Source organism: Hypanus sabinus, chromosome 26 (assembly GCF_030144855.1).
Source record: "Hypanus sabinus isolate sHypSab1 chromosome 26, sHypSab1.hap1, whole genome shotgun sequence".
Lineage (NCBI taxonomy): Eukaryota > Metazoa > Chordata > Chondrichthyes > Myliobatiformes > Dasyatidae > Hypanus > Hypanus sabinus.
The window spans coordinates 45,444,888-45,466,260 of NC_082731.1; the positions used below are offsets into that span (position 1 = coordinate 45,444,888).

The window sequence follows — 21,373 nt, forward strand, 5'->3', positions numbered from 1 at the left end:
AGCTCTAAGCGCATCAACACAAAACGCTGTCATCGGAAAACAGCATCCATCATCAGGGACTCCACCACCCAGGACACGCTCTCTTTTTGCTGTTGCCATCAAGTAGAAGGCACAAGAGCCTCAGGACTTGCAACATCAGGCTCAGGAACAGTTACCACCTCTCAACCATCAGGCTCTTGAACAAAAGGAGATAACTACACTCACTTGCCCATCCGTTGAGATGTTCCCACAGCCAATGATCTCACTTTAAGGACTCTATCTCATGTTCTCGTTATTTACTGCTATTTATTTATATTTGTAATTGCACAGTTTGTTGTCTTCTGCACTCTGGTTGATCTTTCACTGATCCTGTTATAGTTACTGTTCTGTAGATTTGCTGAGTATGTCCACAGGAAAATGAATTATACATATATGATGACATATACCGTATGTACTCTGATAATAAAATTTACTTTGAACTTTGATCATCTCTGATGGTCCCTCCCTCTTCTCATTAAGTCAATATCGCTCTGCAACTTCACCCAAAGACAGAGCGGTTCTACATGTGACACCCAGCTCCACATCGTATCATTTCTCAATGTCTCCAGGTTGTCAGGCTGCCTGTCTGGCAACCAGAACCAGGAGCAGAAATTTCCTTCAACTAAACTTTAGGTGGAGGTATATCTCTACCAAAGGAGGTGTAAAGGTGCTCGGTTCCTCCGCTATCCTGCAGGCTACCCTTGGCAAGGTGTAGCACCTGCTTAGCAACACCCATCCCCAACTCCCAGATCAGGGTCAGGTGAAGACATGGGAGCTGGTGGGGGATGGTCGTATGAGCAGCCGGTGCAGATCACAAGTTCTGGTTATGTGACCACTGACGCCAGGCAGACAATCTCTGAAGAGTATTGATAATGGCAGGGGTCACCCATCTTGTAAAGACACTGCCCAGAAGAAGGCAATGGAAAAGGATTTCTGCAGAGAAATTTGCCAAGAGCAATCATTGTCTTGGAAAGACCACGATCGCCCATGTCATATGACTTGGTACAAAACGAACAAAGTGACCGCTTTAGGTGCCAAGGCTCTGAACTCTAATTCGCTCCTTAATCTTCATTTGGCACCTCTTTCCTCCATTTAAGATGCTCCTTTAAATCTCTCTCTTTCACCAATTATTTGGTCATCCGTATTGTTATCTTCTTTAGAATCTCAGTCGCAAATGTGGAAATTATTGAGGCATGCAACATGGAGACAGGCTCTTTGGCTCCGTGTGGCCATGGGTCACGCGACCGAGATGCCTCTCTGAGCTCGTCCTGTCTGCAAGTGTTTGGCCCAGCTCCCTGGTGAGGAATATCTATGACATTCAACGTACGGGACAAACACAGGATAGGTGTGAAGCAGGCAGACTCCTCTTGAAGTGTCCCCACACACACCGGAATTGGATCCAAATCCAATTAAGAGCACGATTTAAATCTTCCATTCTTCCACCACTCCTTCACAAGAGGCCCTGTTTTTCAACCAGGAAACCAAGTTATCAATTCTGCCGGTTATATTTTAGACATGCTGAACTTCTAATCTGAGTCTCCCTACATTATGTTCTACCTCCCCTCACCTGCCTATCAACTCCCCTGGGTCCCCTCCTCCTTCTCCTTCCACTCTCCTCTCCTTTCAGATTCCTTCCTCTCCAGCCTTTTATCTTGCCTGCCCGCAGGAAAATGAATTATACATATATGATGACATATACCGTATGTACTGGCTTCACCTATCACCTTCCAGCTAGCCTCCTTGCCCTCCCCCCACCTTCTTATTCTGCCACCTTCTCCCTTCCTTTCCAGTCTCGGCCCGAAACATTGACTGCTTATTCATTTCCAGACATGCTGCCTGGCCTGCTGATTTCCCCCAGCATTTTCTGTGTGTTGCTTTGGATTTCCAGCCGCTGTTGACTTCCTTTTGTTTACAAGCTCTGAAAAAAAGCTGCATTTATTATGCAACATGAATTCTCTCTGAACAAGTCAGCTCATAATGCCGTTTCCGAGGAGAATTACTCACGTTGGTGTGTCCTGTGGGTCAATGAGTCCACACTGAGACAGAAGAGCAAAGGTCCATTAGGAACATCTGTACTCATTATTCCCAAGTGGACAAAACCAGTAGGGAATGTCTCTTTGGAATCTGATCCGAGTCCAAACATCTGCGAGAAGGTCATCAGCTTGAGACTCTGTAGGCAGAAATCCCAAACTGAGCACATTCCTTCAGCTTGGTCACAACAACCAAAGCCAAGGACATAATTCACTCCATATTTTGTTGGTCAAATTCACGCAGACAACTTAGTGTTTGTTGAGAGATCTGAGGCTGCAACCCAGAGTCTGACTAAAAGATAGAGCAGCAGGCGAGCAGATAGCAGAGGCCAACACCGACTTAGGAATGCCCGACTTCTGGACACCCTCCAAGAGGACCACAACCTTGTTATTGGGTTTGGAGGCTCACGTGCCTCAGTGACCCGGAGAGCGACGTTGGCTGGAGTCAGGACTTTATGCTTTGGCTCTTGGTAAGGTCACCCATGACAAACAGATCAAAGGGTAGAGGCCAGACTAAGGGTGGACCACTGGTCCTCCTGGTTTGGGGGTTCAGCTCAGGGTCAAACAAAACTGTTACGGAGACAGCAATGGAGAACTTTTCTACATCTGGGTGTGACGGTATTCCTGAGTCTCCACCCGGGACGTGTGTGACTGATAGGAGTGAAAACCGAGAGGAAACTACTGACACGATGAAGGAAGCCAGAGATGGAGGCCCTTTATTGCGTAACAGGCAGTAAATAACGAAGGCAGACCAACAATCCCTGAGGGTCAGCCATGGGATCTTCAAACTAGATTATTGATTTTTTTCATTTTATTTAGCGGTACAGCGTGGAGTGGCCGTTCCAGCCTTTTGAGGTACCCCACCCCAGCAACCCTTTGCAACCGTGATTTATCCCTAACCTAATCACGTGACAACTTGCAATGACCCGGTACATATTTAGGCTGAGGGAGGAAACCAGAGCACTTGGTGGAAAACACTACGCGGTCACGGGAAAAACATATAGAGACACCTTACATAATGACGTCGGAACTGAACTGCAAACTCCAGAACACCCCGAGCACTAACCCGCTATGCCACTGTGGCACCCACTTAGCCAAAGGTTGAGAGAAAAGTGGAGCCCCTGCTGAACATTTATTTATTTGTTAGTTTGTTTATTTTTGAGATACCACACAGCCCTTCACGCCACACCACCGAGCAATCCACTGATTTAATCCTTGCCTAATCACAGGACAATTTACAATGGCCAATTAACCTACCAGCCAGTGGAGTGTGGGAGGAAACCGGAGCACCCGGAGGAAACCCACGCGGTCACGGGGAAAACATACAAACTCCCTATGGGCAGAGGCGGGAATTGAACCCGGGCTGGCCTGCACTGTAAAGTGTTGTGTTGACCACTACACTGCTGTGCCGTCCCTAATATCAAACATTCCTAATTCATGTAATTTGACAGCTGAATTTTAAGCAACATCTCACTCAGAATCACGTTGACTTTATAGGCATAGAATGTTTAGGAAGGCAACAGTACAGCAGCCTGTGAGATATAGACACCATTCCAATGTAGCATTGGTGGAGAAAGCCATTTGACAGATGGTAGCATTCCACAAGTAACTACAAAGAAAAGTACCATATAATCCTCTCCTCTTAATTGCATTTATTTATTCATCTATTTCAGCCAAAACACACACACACACTCACTCACACACACACACACACACACACAAACACACGCACACACACTATCACTCTCACACACACACACACACACACGCACGCACACACACACACACACACACACACACAAACACACGCACACACACTATCACTCTCACACACATACACACACACACACGCACACACACACACACACACACACACACACACACACAAACACACGCACACACACTATCACTCTCACACACACACACACACACACGCACACACACTATCACTCTCACACACACACACACACACACACACAATGCTGGAGGAACTCAGCAGGTCAGGCAGCATCTATGGAAAGGAGTACAGTCAACGGTTCAGGACTCATTAATTTATTAGGATAATGTGTGGAAGGGGCCCTCTGGCCCTTTGAGCTGTGTTGCCCTGCAACCTCTGGTTCAACCCTTGCCTAATCACAGGACAACTTATAACGACCAATTAACCTACTAACAGCAAGTGAGCGAGCATTGTATAATTGTAGAATTATTGTATAAAGGTTGTATAATTTATACATTCTTTGATAATAAATGTACTTGACTGGTACATCTTTGGACCGTGGGAGGAAACCAAGAACCAGAATCAGGTTTAATTTCCCTGGTATATTGCCGTGAAGCTTGTTGTTCTGCAGCAGCAGTTCATTGCAATACAGTATCGTCAATGTCTTAGGCACATGCTTATAGCTCGGGTGCCTAAGACTTTTGCACAGTAATTTAGAACATAGAATTGTACAGCACAGTACAGGCCCTTCGGCCCACAATGTTGTGCCAACCCTTAAACCCTGCCTCACATATAAACCCCCCCCCACCTTAAATTCCTCCATATACCTGTGTAGTAGTCTCTTAAATTTCACTAGTGTGTCTGCCTCCACCACTGTCTCAGGCAGTGCATTCCACGCACCAACCACTCTAAGTGAAAAACCTTCCTCTAATATCCCCTTGAACTTCCCACCCCTTGCCTTAAAGCCATGTCCTTGTGTACTGAGCAGTGGTGCCCTGGGGAAGAGGCACTGGCTGTCCACTCTATCTATAGTAATCTATCTGTAGTAATTTTATGTATTGCACTGTACTGCTGCCACAAAAACAACAAACAAATTTCCTGACGTATGTGAGTGATGATAAACCTGATTCTGATCTGGGTCTCTGTTGTGGACTGAGAGTGGGAAGGGGGCATGGAGAAGGGAATCATGGTTGGGAAAAGGGGAAGGGAGAGGAGAGGGAGTGGGAAGCACCAGAGAGACATTCTGTAATGATCATAAACCAACTATTTGGAATCAAATGACCTTGCCTGGTGTCTCAGGGCTGGGTGTGTCTGCACCCACACCACTCCTTCTCTGCCACACCCCTCCCATGGCACTCCATCCTCGCCATTCCCAACATCCTTTGCTCCCGCGAGATTTACAAACTCACTCTCCGCTCCACCTTGACAAATACAATACTAGTTACATTTAAATAGCCAGCATGGCTAAGACTTTTCCACAGTACTGCATATAGTAATAAAATATTAATTACAATCAGAAGTACATATAAAAAAGAAAAATTAAAGTAAGTAAGAGGTGCAAAAAGAGGGGCAATACAGTGAGGTAGTGCTCGTGGGTATGTTGTCATGAGGTCCTTAAGGACGGTGGCATTACCATTAGCAGATGTTCTGCATGCTGGGGAGGCTTGTGCCCAAGATGTAGCTGACAACTTGCAACTCTCTCCACCTTCTCTTCAATCCAGTGCAGAGGCTTCTTCATACCAGATGATGCAGCCAGTTCAAATGCACGTTGGCCAGGACTGGGGAGAAATTTCCTGCTGATTTTGTGCATTGTAACCCTTCCTGGAAACGACCTCACTGTTCGGAAACACTTTAGGAAACTCTGACAATCTGAAAACGGTGCTATATCTGTGCGATCTGTTCTGAATCAGAATCGGAATGACAATTAGGCTAACTGTCATGAAATGCGTTGTTTCGTGGCAGCAGTACTGTGCAATGCATTAAAGATACCAGAAGTTATTAAAAAATATTTTTTAAAAATTGATCAGTAGTGCAAAAAGAGAGCAAAAGAGTAAGGTAGTGTTTATGGGTTCATGGAACAGTCATAAATCTGATTGCAGATTGGAGAAAGAAAGATGTTCCTAAAATGCAGAACAGGGCTTTCCAACCTTTTTATGCCATGGACCACAACTATTAACCAAGGGGTCTGTGGACCCCAGTTTGGGAACCCCTGGGGTAGAGTCCTGTATCTCCCCCCGATGGTAATAATGTTTCCTGTAACTCAAGTCAAGTTGCTTTTTATTGTCATTTCGACCATAAACTGCTGGTACAGTACACAGTAAAAATGAAACAACGTTCCTCCAGGACCCTGGTGCTACCTAAAACAACATAAAAACTACACTAGACTACAGACCTACACAGGACTACATAAAGTGCACAAGTGCAGGGCAGTACAATAATTAATTAATAAACAAGATAATAGGCACAGTAGAGGACAAATTTCAATATAATGTAGATGTCAGTCTAGTCTCTGGGTATTGAGGAGTCTGATGGCTTGGGGGAACTAACCCCCCCCCCCCGATGTTTTTAATCAAATGCTGTCACGTTGAGTTGGAAGGTATATTCAGAAAGTCTCCAGGCGCGTACACACCCCACACTCTCTCTCTCTCTCTCTCTCACACACACACACACACACACACACACAGACACACACACACACACACACACACACACACACACACACACACACGCACACCCGGAGGAACAGCAGGTCAGGCAGAGTAAACAGTGGAGATTTTGGGCTGAGGCCCTTCGAGGATGCTGCCTGACCTGCTGAGCTGCTCCAGCATTGTGTGTGTTGCCAAAGTTCATGCTTCTGAAAGACTCAGGTAAGAACAAAAAAACACCTTCAACCTGTCTGTATCAGTATGTCTGGTAGTCATGCCAGCAGGGTTGGACAACAGTTGTACCATAAGACCATAAAACCATAAGATATAGGAGCAGAATTAGGCCATTTGGCCCATCGAGTCTGTTCCACCATTTCCTCATGGCTGATTCAACTTTTGTCTCTCAGCCCCAATCTCCTGCCTTCTCCCTGTATCCCTTCATGCCCTGACCAATTAGCAATCTATCGACCTCTCCCTATGACTGGCCTCCGCAGCTGCCCGTGGATTCACCACACTCTGGCTGACGAAATTCCTCCTCATCTCTGTTCTAGAAGGACGCCCCTCCATCCCGAGGCTGTTTAACATGCTGTGATAGCTAGTGGCGCAGAATTCAATGGTAAAGCAGCCATAATGAAATAACTGTAGCAAGGGAAAATCATCAAAATGTCTGGTACTTATCCTCAGCATGCCCGACAGTTTCAATGAAATTCATCCTAACAACTTTGGATGTTTGTCAGTCTTTGTTTACACATAGTTTTTTCATAAATTCTATTGTGCTTTATTCCCTGTAAATGCCGGAATGAAAATTAATCTCAAGGCAGTCTATGGCAACATATACGTAATTTAACAATAAATTTTAAATACTTACTTAATTAAACTTGCCATAAGATAATAGAGCTGCTATTTAGCAATCCAAGAAACCTTTGATAATGAGATTTATGTTTCTCAATTTGATTCAATTTTCACTGTTTCAAGAGAACTGTTTAAACAGTGGAATCTCATTCCCACAATCAGAAAATTATGCAGGCATTTTAAAAACTTACGGAGCACAAACGTGTCTTCTTTTTCAAGAACTAAACAAGTCAATGGAATCAACTTTCAGTTCGATGTGAAAACATTACTAAAACACACATGCAGTGCTCAGTAAGTTTCATAATTTAGTTCTTTTTATTTCTTTTCCTGATTTTTTTCCTCTCTAGTCGTTCGACCTTTCAATTTGTTTCAATATCATACTACTGAAGGAAAGATAATATTAGTGCTGCTCTTCACCAAGGACCAAGGTCTGGATAATTCACTCGCTTCTGCTATCAGCTTACTTTTCTGGTTGTTTGTGGGCCAAAAATACAACTGAAATATGAAAAAAGTACAACTAAGAGAGACCAGCTTGAACAAAATCCGTCCCCAACTCTACAGCCGATTATGGAAAGTTCCTTTCTAATTTGTTAAAGAGCATCATTCGAAAGATTTGATTGATTATAATTTGCTTTCCATAGCTGAGGCTCATAATCCAAAATACCAGCGGCTTTAGCAAATGTAGAGAAAGCAGACAATCTATTGTACAGAAATTTAAGGCTGAATTTGTGAGGGTGGGTTTGAAATGAAAAAAATGTAAAGCATTTATCTGGAAACAAGTTTTCTCCAGCAACACAGAGAATTATCAGTAAAACCTTCCTTTATTCTACGAAATGTAATTGGAGAGTTCTTACCAGAATAAGCTGTGCTGTCAGCTGCCCATTCGGATTGTTTCTTCTGCAATTGAACAAGATTTGATGAAGGGAGAAGGAGAAGGCAAGGCAGTGTGCGTATAAGCACAGAGTGTCCGGCAGTCAGTAGTAGACCCTGGGTGAGCAGAACACAGCTGGAGTAACGTGAAGAATCCTAACGTCGGGCAGCGAGTCTAGCACATGCCTTAAAGTGTGAGAGGGTGTGCTGAGAGAAGGAAAGGGGAGGGAAGGGTGGGTTAACACACTGCAGCTTCAGCTGGCTCAGGAAACACTGACGTCAGAATGGCAACTTTGCTCTAAGCTTATCCGCAGATGTCCCTTCCTGAGGGTCTGGAAAACATTATCTCCCGGTTGGATTATCTCTCAGCCCAGTTGAGAGACTGGCTCAGCCACCTTTACTCCAGTTTTATCCCGCCTGCAATAAAAGCTTATTCAGAATAACGAAATCGGAGCTTTCCAGCCTGTGAGTGATCAAGATGCCATGGAATACAGAGGCTGTACTTGCAGAGGGTGCAGAAGGGGTTTAACTGGATGCTGCCTGGCTCAGAGGGCATGTGCTGTCACGAGAGGCTGGACAAACTAGGGTTGTTTTCTCCGGAGCTGGGGGGGAGATCGGATAGAGGTTTATATGATTACGAGAAGCATAGATGGAGTGGACAGGGAGTATCTGTTCCCCAGGGTAGAAATGTCCGGTACCAGAGGCCATGCATAGGAGGCAGGTTCAAAAGAGGATGTGAAGGGGTAAGTTTTTTTACCCAGAGAGTGGTGGATGCCTGGAGTGGTGGCAGAGGCAAATACATTCGAGGCTTTTAAGAGACGTTTGGATGGGCACATGGATGTGAGGGAGATGGAGGGATATGGACGTGGAGTAGGTAGGAGGGATTAGTGTTCGGGTGTATTGATTTTCTTTCTAGCTGGTTCAGTACAACATTGTGGGCCAAATGGCCTGTTCCTGTGCTGTACTCTTCACTGTTCTATGTACTCCGTGGTGTATTGGTATTAGATAGGTGTTGTCAAGGTGTTGTCGAGAGGGGCAGGTGTCACTAAAGTGGGTATAGAGAACAATTTAAAGAACAGGTACATTTCAGATTACATGAGAACATAAGAAATAGGAGCAGGAGTAGGTCTGGCCCATCGAGCCTGCTCTGCCATTCCTGCCTGATCTGGCCATGGACTCATCTCCACCTACCTGCCTCTTCCCCAAAACCCCTAATTCCCTTAACATGCAAAAATCTATCCAACCTTGTCTTAAATATATTTACTGAGGGAGCCTCCACTGCTTCATTGGGCAGAGAATTCCACAGATTCACCACTCTCTGGGAAAAGCAGTTCCTCATCATCTCCGTCATAAATTATTCCCCTGAACCTTGAGGCTCCGTCCCCTAGTTCCAGTCTCACCTACCAATGGAAACAACCTTCCAGCCTCGATCTTATCTATCCCTTTCATAATTTGATATATTTCTGCAAGATCTCCTCTCATTCTTCTGAATTCCAGCAAGTACAGTCCCAGACAACTCAATCTCTACTCATAGACTCTCATATCTTCTGCACAATCTGCTTTTCCACTCAATTAGTATCATCAGTAAACTTAGATATACTACACTCGGTCCCCTCTTCCAGATCATTAATGTATAGCGTGAACAGTTATGGGCCCTTCACCAACCCCTGCGACACACCGCTCACCAGTGATTGCCAACCAGAGTAACACCCATGTATCCCAACCCTCTGCTTTCTATTAGTTAACCAATCCCCTATCCATGCTAATACATCATCCCCAACTCTATGCATCCTTATCTTATGGATAAGTCGTTTATGCGGCACCTTATTGAATGCCTTCTGTAAATCCAAGTAGATAATATCCGTCTGTTCCCCTCAAGCCTTTTCCTCCTACCCTTTGATGCCCTGGCTAATTCACTGTTACCATCAGGAAGGAGGCACAGGAGCCTGAAGCCACACACTCAGCGATTCAGGATCAGCTTCTTCCCCTCTGCCATCAGGGAGGAGGCACAGGAGCCTGAAGCCACACACTCAGCGATTCAGGATCAGCTATCCGATTCCTAAGTGAGCATTGACTCTTTGGACACTAGCTCACTTTTTTTTAATATACAGTACTTCCATTTTTGCATGTTTTTAAAATCTATTCAATGTGTGTAATTAATTTACCTGTTTATTTATTATCATTATTTTTATTTTATTATTATTACTGTTTTTTTGCTGCTAAATTATGTATTGCATTGAACTGCTGCTGCTAAGTTAACAGATTCCACGTCACATGCCGGTGATAATAAACCAGATTCTGATCCTGACCTATCTATCTCTCTGCCTTAAGCACACCCAGTGACTTGGCCTCCACAGCCAAGTTCCAACAAATTCCACAGATTTTTCCACCCTCTGACTAAAGTAATTTCTTTGCATCTCAGTTCTAACTGGATGTCCTTCAAACCGGAAGTCGTGTCCTTTTGTCCTAGAATCACCTACCATGGGAAATAACTTTGCCACATCTAAACAGTTCAGGCCTTTTAACATTCGGAATGTTTCTACGAGATCCCCCCCCATTCTCTAAACTCCAGGGAATACAGCCCAAGAGCTGCCAGACGTTCCTCATACGGTAACCCTTTCATTCCTGGTATCATTCTCGTGAATCTTCTCTGAACCCTCTCCAATGTCAGTATATCCTTTCTAAAATAAGGAGCCCAAAACTGCACACAATACTCCAAGTGTGGTCTGACGAGTGCTTTACAGAGCCTCAACATCACATCCCTGCTCTTATATTCTATAGAAATGAATGCCAACATTGCATTTACCTTCTTCACCACCGACTCAACCTGGAGGTTAACCTTTAGTGTATTCTGCACAAAGACTCCCAAGTCTCTTTGCATCTCTGCATTTTGAATTCTCTCTCCATCTAAATAATAGTCTGCCTGTTTATTTCTTCCAACAAAGTGCATGACCATACACTTTCCAACATTGGATTTCATTTGCCACTTCTTTGCTCATTCCCTTAAACTATTTAAGTCTCTCCTCAATACTACCCGCTCCTCCACCTATCTTTGTATTAAAGAACTCCAGTAACTTTGCCAAACAGGACCTGCCTTTGCTGAATCCGTGCTACATCTGCCTGGTGGATCCATTTCTTTCCAGATGCCTCGCCATTTCTTCTTTATTGATAGCTTCAAGCATTTTCCCAACTACAGATGTTAAACTAACTGGCCTATAGTTACCTGCCTTTTGCCTACGTTCTTTTTAGAACATTCTCCATCTACCAGTCTGCCAGGACCTGTCCAGAGTCCAGAGAATTTTGGGAAATCACCACCAAAGCCTCTACTGAAAGTCTGCCATTACTTTCAGTACCCTGGGATGCATTCCATCAGGACCAGGGGACTTGTCTATCTTCAGGCCCACAAGTCTGCTCAGCATTACCTCTTTAGTAATAGCTATCGTATCGAAGTCCTCACCTCCCATCACATCCACAACATCTCTCTTTGGCATGTTAGTTGTGTCTTTCAGCATGACACAAAATAATCATTCAAAACCTCTGCCATTTCCTCATTACCAAATATCAATTCCCCCTCCTCAACCTCCAAGGGGCCTACATTCACTTTAGTCACCACTTTCCACTTTATATAATTTTAAAAACTTTTACTGTCTGGTTTGTATTTTGAGCCAGTTTCTTTTCATAATCTATCTTCCCTTTCTTTATTGCTCTCTTAGTGGTTCTTGGTTGCTTTTTAATGTTTTCAATTTTCCAGTTTCCCACTACTCCTGGCAACTTTGTATGCACGAGCTTTTAGTTTGATGCCTTCTTTTATTTCCTCAGTTATCCAAGTCTGGCTCTCCCCACCCTTACTGTCCTTGCTTTTAACTGGAATATACTTTTGTCGAGCACTCTTTGAAAGTCTCCCACTGTTCCTCAACCGTCCCACCACATAGCCTGTCTACACTCGCCAAATCCTCCCTCACCCCATTGTAGTCTCCATTGTTTAAGCATAATACACTGGCTTTAGATCGAACTACTGCACCCTCCATTTGTATGAGAAACTCAGTCACTGTGATCACTCTTTCCAAGAGGATCACTAACTACAAGATCACTAACTTTACCCGTCTCCTTGCACAGGACCAGCTTTAAGATAGCACGTTCTCTTGTAGGTTCAGTAACATGCTGTTCAGGAAAGCCATCACAGATGCATTCTATGATGTCCTCCTCAAGACTGCCTCGACCAACTTGATTCACCGATCTATGTGCAAGTTAAAGTCCCCCACCATAACAGGGGTTCTGTTGTTCCATGCCTCAGATATTTCTGTGTTCATTGCCTGTACCACTGTATTGTTATTACTCCCACCAGATTAGGAATTAGGCTGCTGTCGGTTACTTCAAAATTCAAAGTAAATTTATTATCAAAGTTACCATATACAACCTTGAAGTCCATTTTCCTGCCCATACTCAGTGAATCCACGAAACACGGTAGAATCGAGCACCTCACCCAACAGGACGGACAAACAACCAATGTGCAAAAAACACCAATCTGCGCAAACACAAAGAAAGAAAAATAATAATATATAAATAAGCAACAAATATCGAGAATATGAGATGAAGAGTCCTTGAAAATGAGTGCATAGGGACAGTTCAGTGATCGGGTGAGTGAAATAGAGTGAAGTTATACCTTTGGTTCTAGAGCCTGATGGTTGAGGGGCAATAACTGTTCCTGAATCTGCTGGTGTGAGTTCTGAGGCTCCTGTACCTCCTAGAAGCAGCGAGAATAGAGCATGACCTGGGTGCTGGGGGTCCCTGATGATGGAAGCTCCTTTCTTGCAACAACACTCCGAGTAGATGTGCTCAGTGGTGGGGAGGGCTTTACCCGTGGTGGACTGGGCTATATCCACTACTTTTTGTAGGAATTTTCATTCAAGGCCATTGGTGTTTCCATACAGGCTATGATGCAGCCAATCAATACACTCTCCACCACTCATCTATTGAAGTTTGTTAGAGCTTTAGATGCCATGCCAAATCTTTGCAAACTCCTAAGGAATTAGAGGTGCTACTGTGCGCTCTTTGTATTAGCACTTGGGTACAGGACTAGGACAGATCCTCTGAAATGATAACACCGAGGAATTTAAAGTTGCTGACCCTCTCCACCTCTGATCCCCCGATGAGGACTGGATCATGGACCTCCCACTTCCTCCTTCTGAAGTGAATAACCAGCTCCTTGGCCTTTCTGACATTGAGTGAGAGGATGTTGTTGTGGCACCTCTCAGTCTCCCTCCCGTACACTGATTCATCACCACCTCTGATTCGGCCCACTACAATGGTGACGTCAGCAAACTTAAGCATAGCACTGGAGCTGTGCCTAGCTTCGTAGTCAGAAGTGTGAAGCGAGAGGAACAGGGGCTGAGCGCACAGCCCTGTGGTGCTCCTGTGCTGATGGAGATTGTGGAAGAATCTAAACTGACTGGAGTCCACAAGTGAGAAATCGAGGATCCAATTGGACAAGGGGACGTTGAGGCCAAAGTCTTGAAGCTTATTGATTAGTTTTGAGTGGATGATGGTTTTCAATGCCAAACAAATTGAAACCGATTTATTATTGCTTTCCTTCTTTCAATATCATGCAGTCTCTGACTTAACCCCTACGGAGCATTGGCCGCCAGCAGCAGCAAGCCGCTCGAAAATGTCTCCAGTGGGGGGCATTCGGACGGGCAGCATCACTGCCTGGTATGGAGGTGGGGGGTGGGGGGCACGTACAGGATCAAAATAAGCGGCAGAGAGTTGTAAACTCTGCCAGCTCCATCATGGGCACCAGCCTCTGTAGTATCCAGGACATCTTCGAGGAGCAATGCCTCAGGAAGGCAGTGTCCATCATTAAGGACCCCCAAAACCCTGGACATGCCCTCTTCTCATTGCTACCATCGGGAGAGAGGTAGAAAAGCATGAAGACACATACTCAGCGATTCAGAAACAGCTTCTTCCCCTCTGCCATTCTATTTCTGAATGGACATTGAACCCAAAAACACTACCCCACTACTTTTTTATTTCTTTTTGCACTATTTATTTAATTTAACAATTTGATAGACCCACTGTAATTTTCTCTCTATTATCATTGTACTGTTACACAACATATGCCTCCGATATTAAACCTGGTTCTGATTGTTTCTGGTTCGGAGTCCTCTGTCCCGGGCCAGGTTTTCAGGATATCTATCCCAGGTGTGGCCCCTCTTCTCCTTCCTGTTGCAGGGATGAGGAGTTTCTGTAGCACTGAGTTTTTACGCGATGAGGTTGCTGGCCCCATGCCCAACCCTCCTCCTTCCCCCAGCCGGGCTTGGGGCATTTCATGGCAGAGTTCATACGCTGTTAGAGTGTGATATAATAACAAAACTCCCGGTACAAGCCAGCAAAGGCACTGGGCGGGAGCAGACCGTGTAATGCTGAGGCTTTATAAGGCATTGGTCAGACCAAACTTGGGACATTGTGAGCAGTTTTGGCCCGGGATCTGAGAAGGGCTGTGCTGACGTTGGAGAGGGTCCAGGGGAGATTCTGACACCAGTGTTTGCATTCACTCTGCGCTTATTCTGCGGCCACTGTACTCAACGCAGTCAAAAATAAAAAGGATCCCAGGCATGAAGGGGTTAACATATGAGAAACGTTTGGCGGCTGTGGGCCTGTACATGCTGGAGTTTAGAAGAATGGGGGTGTATCTCAATGAGACCTATTGAATGTTGAAAGAGAGTGGATATGGAAAGGATGTTTCCTGTGGTGGGGAGTCTCGGACCAGAGGGCTCAGCCTCAGAATAAAAGGGCGCTGCCCCTTCAGAACAAATATGGAAGAATTTCTTTAGCTAGAGGATGGTGACTCTGTTGAATTCATTGCCCAAGATTAGTCAGCTCCATCACGGATACTTGCCTCTCTGGTATCCAAGACATCTTCAAGGAGCGATGCCTCAAAAAAGGTAGAGGCACTGCCATGCTTTCTTCATAATTTCCCAGGACAGGTCCTCTGAATGATTACAGCAAGGAATTTAAAGTTGCTGACCCCCTCCAACTCTAATTTCCCCAGCAACAACTGGCTCATAGACCTCTAGGTTCTTCCTCCTGGTGTAAATGGTTATTGGAGAAGGCAAGAGAATGGATTTGAGAGGGATATTGTATATTTAATATTTCAGTATTAATTAACATATTGCTTGATTCAGCATTCTTTGTTGTTTAAGTAATTTTAAACAGTTCAAATACAAGATCCTTTCTCCCTGTGGCTGTAAGACGCTACAATTTCCCCTCCTTGAGTACATAAGCACATGGTTTCATTGAACATCTGTATTTTGCACGATTACTTTGTAATGCACATTTCGTATTCTTTTGCGTTCCTCAATGTTTACGTTTTGTATTTTGAAAGTATACATTTCTGACTGAGCATCCTTGCAACCATAATTTCCTTTGGGATAAATAAAATTTCATCTTATCTTATGCTTTTTTTTCATGAAATTTCGGCTTTGATGGAAAACTATTTCCATGAAACTTTGCGAGCAAGGGCAGCCACCTCATTGGCCAGAACGTACCAGTCTCAAGGTGTGCCAATTAACCAGAATCCACCGAGTACCCTTTCTTTGGTTGGGGAACCGGATCTGAACTCAATTTTGATGCAATGTTACTAGGGCTCCATCTTTATTCTTCTCTGGAGAACCGGGGGTCTGAGGGGTGACCTGATAGATAGAGATAAGATTCCCTGTGCTGAAGAAGGTCTTTGGCTCGAAACTTCAAATGCCTATTCATTTCCACAGGTAATGGCTGATCTGCGATTTCCCTTCAGCATTTTGTGTGAGCAAGGCAAGTATTTGAAAAGGACAATGGTAGGTGTCTGGAATCCAATCCCAGGGTCGGTGGTGGAAGCAGATATTACAGCATTTAACATTTGTTTAAGTGCCACTTAACATTTAAGAGGCACTTAGACAGACTCATGAACAGTTCAGGAACAGTTACTACCCCTCAATCATCAGGCTCTTGAAGCAAAAGTGATAACCACTCAGTTTCATTCGCCCCATCATTGAAATGTTCCCGCAACCAATGGATTCACTTTCAAGGACTTTTCATCTCGTGTTCTCGATTATTTATTGCTTATTTATTTATATTATATTATTTATATTATTGTTTCTCCTTATTGTATTTGCACTGTTTGTTGTCATCTGTACACTGGCTGGCCACCTTAGTTCACTGGTTTGTTAACAGTTACTACTCTAAAGATTTAGTGAGTATGCCCACAGGAAAATGATTCTCAGGGTTGTATATGGTGACATATCTGCTCTTTGATAATAAATTTACTTTGAACTTTGAAAAGGCAGGGATTCGAGAGATATAGACAACGTGTGAGCAGATGGAATGAGTTCCCCCATCCCCTTTATGTACCCCATTAAGGTCACCCCCTTCAGCACTGCTGGTGCAGGGGAACAAGTCACAGCCTATTCGACTTCCCTCTATAATTCAAGCTCCACAGTCGAAGCAACACCCTTCTCTGCGCTCTCTGCAGCTCCATCACACCCTTCCTATAGCGTGGCGACCAGAATGCACACTGAGGCCTCGCCAACATTTTCTACAGCTATTGTTGCCCTAACTCCTGTACTTAATGCTACAGCCGATAAAAATAAGCATAGCTCGTGCCTTCTTCATCACCTAAGTTCTAAATAGGTAGAACTATCTAACTACTTAGGGGCACTTCCAGAAAACTATGCACCTACCCCTAAGTACCTCTGTTCAATAAGAGTTCCCAGCGCCCTGTCATTCACTGTGTATGTCTCGGCCTGGTTTAACTTCCCAGAATGCATCAACTTGGCCAAGCTAGGTATTATCAATCCGTGGCCTCCGGGTTGGAGGAACAACACCTTATATTCCGTCTGGGTAGCCTCCAACCTGATGGCGTGAATATCATAGAACATAGAAATCTGCAGTACCCTTCGGCCCATAATGTAGTGCCAACCATGTAACCTACTCTCGAAACTACCTAGAATTTCCTTACTGCATAGCCCTCTATTTTTCTAAGTTCCATGTACCTATCTACCAGTCCCTTAACAGACACTATTGTATCCGCCTCTTGAGCTTCTGGTAATGCCACCCCCCCCCCCCCCCCGCCTTCACCATTCATCAGCCCCTTTTCCCTCTCTCTCCTTGCCTGCCCATTGCCTCTCTCTGGGGTTCCCCCCCTTTTCTTTCTTCCATGGCCTTCTATCCTCTCCTATCAGATACCCCCTCCTCCAGCTCTGTCTCTCTTTCACCAATCAACTTCCCAGCTCTTTACTTCACCCCTCCTGGTTCACTGTCACATTGTGTTTCTCTCTCCTCTCCCCTCACTTTTTAAATCTACTCCTCATTTTTTTTCTCCAGTCTCAGCCTGAAACGTAGACAGAGAATAACAGAACTCTTGAGCTCCCCCAGCATTTTGTGTGAGTTGCCTGGATTTCTAGCATCTGCAGATTTTCTCTTGTCTGTGATTAAATACTGTCTGCCAATTTCCTTTGTTCATTTTCCCTGGTGATCAATATCTGATAGTAACCTTAGACAAACTTCATAGTCCGCTCGACCACCACTTCCAGTGTCACCTTTAGATCTACTAATCTGGTGGAGAGTACATTGACAGGTTGCATCACAGTCTGGTGTGGGAAACATCAATACCCTCGAATAGAAAATCCTACAAAAAGTAGTGGATACAGACCAGTCCATCACTGGTAAATCCTTCCCCACCATTGAGCACACCTACGCAGAGCGCTGTCTCGGGAAAGTACCCCTACCATAATAATAATAATAATCATCAATTGGGGTGAAATTCACTCACCCCAACACTGAACTACTTCCATATCCTATGGACTCACTTTCCAGGACTCTTCTTTTCATGGTCTTAATATTTATTGATGTTTATTATTATTATATAATAATTTGTTTGTTTTTTTCATTTTGCCCTTGCACAGTTGTTGTCTTTTGTACATTGGTCGTCTGCCCATCTTGTGTGTGGTTTTTCATCGATTCTGTTGTATTGCTCATCAAACAATGAATCCCGGGGCAGTGTATAAGTACTTTGACGATATATTTACTTTGCACCAGTCCGGCTGCTCTCCTCTGCCCTCTCTCATTAACAAGGCACTTTCACCCACAGAACTGCCACTCTTTCTCAGAATCGGAACGAGGTTTAATGTCACCGACATGTGTCGTGAAACTTGCTAACTTAGCAGCAGCAGCACAAAACACTACATGATAAACACTGAGAAAGCAAATAAGTAAATCAATTACAGTATGTGTATATATATATATATATCTGCATATTGAAAAGCTAAATTAAAAATAGTGCAGATACCCGAATAATAAAAGTGAGGTCTTCTTCATGGGTTTTTTCATGGGTTCATGGGTCCATTTAGGAATCAGAGTATTCTCTGTAATACTCTGGAGACTGTTGTGCATGAAAATCCCAGGAGATCAGCAGTTTCTGAGATACTTAGGTCACATTTCTTCCCCATTCTGATCTGAATGACAACTGAACCTCTTGACCATGTCTGCATGCTTTTATGCATTGAGTTGCTGCTACATGATTGGCTGATCAGATATTTGCATTAATGGTATATATAATTATCTGGATAGACAGGGTCTGATTAGGAACAGTCAACATGGACTTGTGCGTGGAAGGTCAAGTTTGACAAATCTTATTGAATTTTTTGAAGAGGTTACTAGGAAAGTTGACGAGGGTAAAGCAGTGGATATTGTCTATATGGACTTCAGTAAGGACTTTGACAAGTTTCTGCACGGAAGGTTAGTTAGGAAGGTTCAATCGTTAGGTATTAATATTGAAGTAGTAAAATGGATTCAACAGTGGCTGGATGGGAGATACTAGACAGTAGTGGTGGATATACATTATACATCATATACATTAATGATCTGGATGATGGGGTGGTAAATTGGATTAGAAAGTATGCAGATGATACTAAGATAGGTGGCATTCAGGCTCTCACGACCAGACTATGTAACAGTTTCTTCCTCCAAGCTATCAGACTCCTCAATACCCAGAGCCTGGACTGACAGGCTATTGTCCTATTGTCCTGTTTATTATTTATTGTAATGCCTGCACTGTTTTTGAGCACTTTACGCAGTCCTGTGTAGGTCTGTAGTCTAGTGTAGCTTTCTCCGTGTTGTTTTTTTACGTAGTTCAGTTTTTGTACTGTGTCATGTAACACCATGGTCCTGAAAAACGTTGTTTCATTTTTACTATGCACTGTACCAGCAGTTATGGTTGAAATGACAATAAAAGTGACTCGACTTGACTTGATTTGACTTGAAGTAGGTTTTCAAAGCTTGCAGAGAGATTTAGGCCAGTTTAAAGAGTGGGCTGAAAGAAGGCAGATGGAGTTTAATACTGATAAGTGTGAGGTGCTACATTTTGGTAGGACTAATAATCAAAATAGAACATACATGGTAAATGATGGGGCATTGAGGAATGCAGTAGAACAGAGTGATCTAGGTATAATGGTGTACAGTTCCCTGAAGGTGGAATCTCATGTGGATAGGATGGTGAAGAAAGCTTTTGGTATGCTGGCCTTTATAAATCAGAGTATTGAGTTTAGGAGTTGAGATTTAATGTTAAAATTGTACAAGGCATTGGTAAGGCCAAAATTGGAGTATTGTGTGCAGTTCTGGTCACCGAATTATCGGAAAGATGTCAACAAAATAGAGAGAGTATGGAGAAGATTTACTAGAATGTTACCTGGGTTTCAGCACCTAAGTTACAGAGACAGGTTGAACAAGTTAGGTCTTTATTCTTTGGAGCGTAGAAGGTTGAGGGAGAACTAGATAGAGGTATTTAAAATTATGAGGGGGATAGATGGGCTTTTTCTATTGAGAGTAGGGGAGATTCAAACAAGAGGGCATGAGTTGAGAGTTAGGGGGCAAAAGTTTAGAGGTAACACGAGGGGGAAGAGAGAGTGTAGCTGTATGAAATGAGCTTCCAGGAGAAGTGGTAGAGACAGGTTCGATATTGTCATTTAAAAAAAATTGGATAGGTATATGGACAGGAAAGGAATGGAGGGTTATGGGCTGAGTGCAGGCCAGTGGGACTAGGTGAGGGTAAGCATTTGGCACGGACTAGAAGGGCCAAGATGGCCTGTTCCCGTGCTGTAATTGTTATATGGTTACATAATGAGCAGGAATACAAGTGTACCTAATAAAGTGGCCAGTGAGTCAACTTGCTCATTAATATTATTTCATGCTGAACAGGGTAGATCTTCCCCATGGCTGGAGATTGCCCCACCTCAGCAATCAGATTTTCCTACTGATGTGTGCTACACTTGAGGGAGTTGGGTAATACTTGGCCCGTTCTCCTCCGGAATGCTGGAGCCCGCCCACTGAAGTACAACTCACAACAGATGCCGTGCAATTTACCGTATATGCTGTTTGCAGAGAGCTTTATCGAGGGTCATTGTAAGTGTAATTAGACACAGGGGGATTGTTAGAAAGAATTAACTTTGTCCCAAGTGGCGAGAGACTGAGTTCTGACAGGGTTAACTCTGCTTTGCGGAAACATTCCTGTGACCTAACCGTTTTAAATTTACCTTCGCTCTCTGCCTTGGCTCCATATTTGGCCAGAAAAAAAATGAACCAGTTTCAATGCCAGATGAATTGTGAATGAGAAATTCTTTACTTGCGTGGGGTTAGGGTTTCGGAAGAGGCCCTTCCGAGGAGAGTATGTTCATACTGAAAACACCTGGTCTGCGTTTCAGCCGGCGGGAACTGAAGGCTGACGTCATCCTGTCGAAATTGGATTTAATCAGCCTCTAAATCCAAAATGTGTTCTGATGTACATTTTGAAAAATTACTGCTCCCTGATACTCCTCTGTAGTATCCTAGACATCTTCAAGGAGCGGTGCCTCAAAAAGATGGCATCCGTTATTCAGGACCCCCATCGCCCTCTTCTCATTTCTACCATCGGGGAGGAGGGATTGGAGCCTGAAGACACACAATCAACAATTCAGGAACCCCTCTGCCATTCGATTTTTGAACGGGAATTGAACCCATGAACACCACCTTGCCACATTTAAAAAATTTCTATTTTTGCATGACTTATTTAATTTAACTATTTAAATCATATAATTACTGTAATTCACAGTCTTCTTTTCTCTTATCATGTATTGCATTGTACCGATGCTGCGAAGTTAACAAATTTCACGGCATGGTGGTGGTATTAAACCTGACTCTGATTCTGTTTTCATCCATTTTGCTTGAATTCA

General features: G+C 43.9%; 1 protein-coding gene across 6 annotated transcripts in view; it reads right to left on the bottom strand.

The window, feature by feature from the left end:
- Positions 1-8,348, bottom strand: part of zgc:154093 (uncharacterized protein LOC777623 homolog) — an 86,053-nt gene extending 77,705 nt beyond the window's left edge. For 4 of the 6 annotated variants that reach the window (XR_009508060.1, XR_009508063.1, XM_059951000.1 and 1 more), the window contains exon 1: positions 8,117-8,348. The gene's annotated coding sequence lies outside the window, so the exon portion shown is untranslated. Of the gene's footprint in view, positions 1-2,022; positions 2,175-5,398; positions 5,662-8,116 lie in introns of those variants that run through there. The other 2 variants (XM_059951002.1, XM_059951001.1) reach the window with 2 other exon arrangements.
- Positions 8,349-21,373: the final 13,025 nt, after the last annotated feature.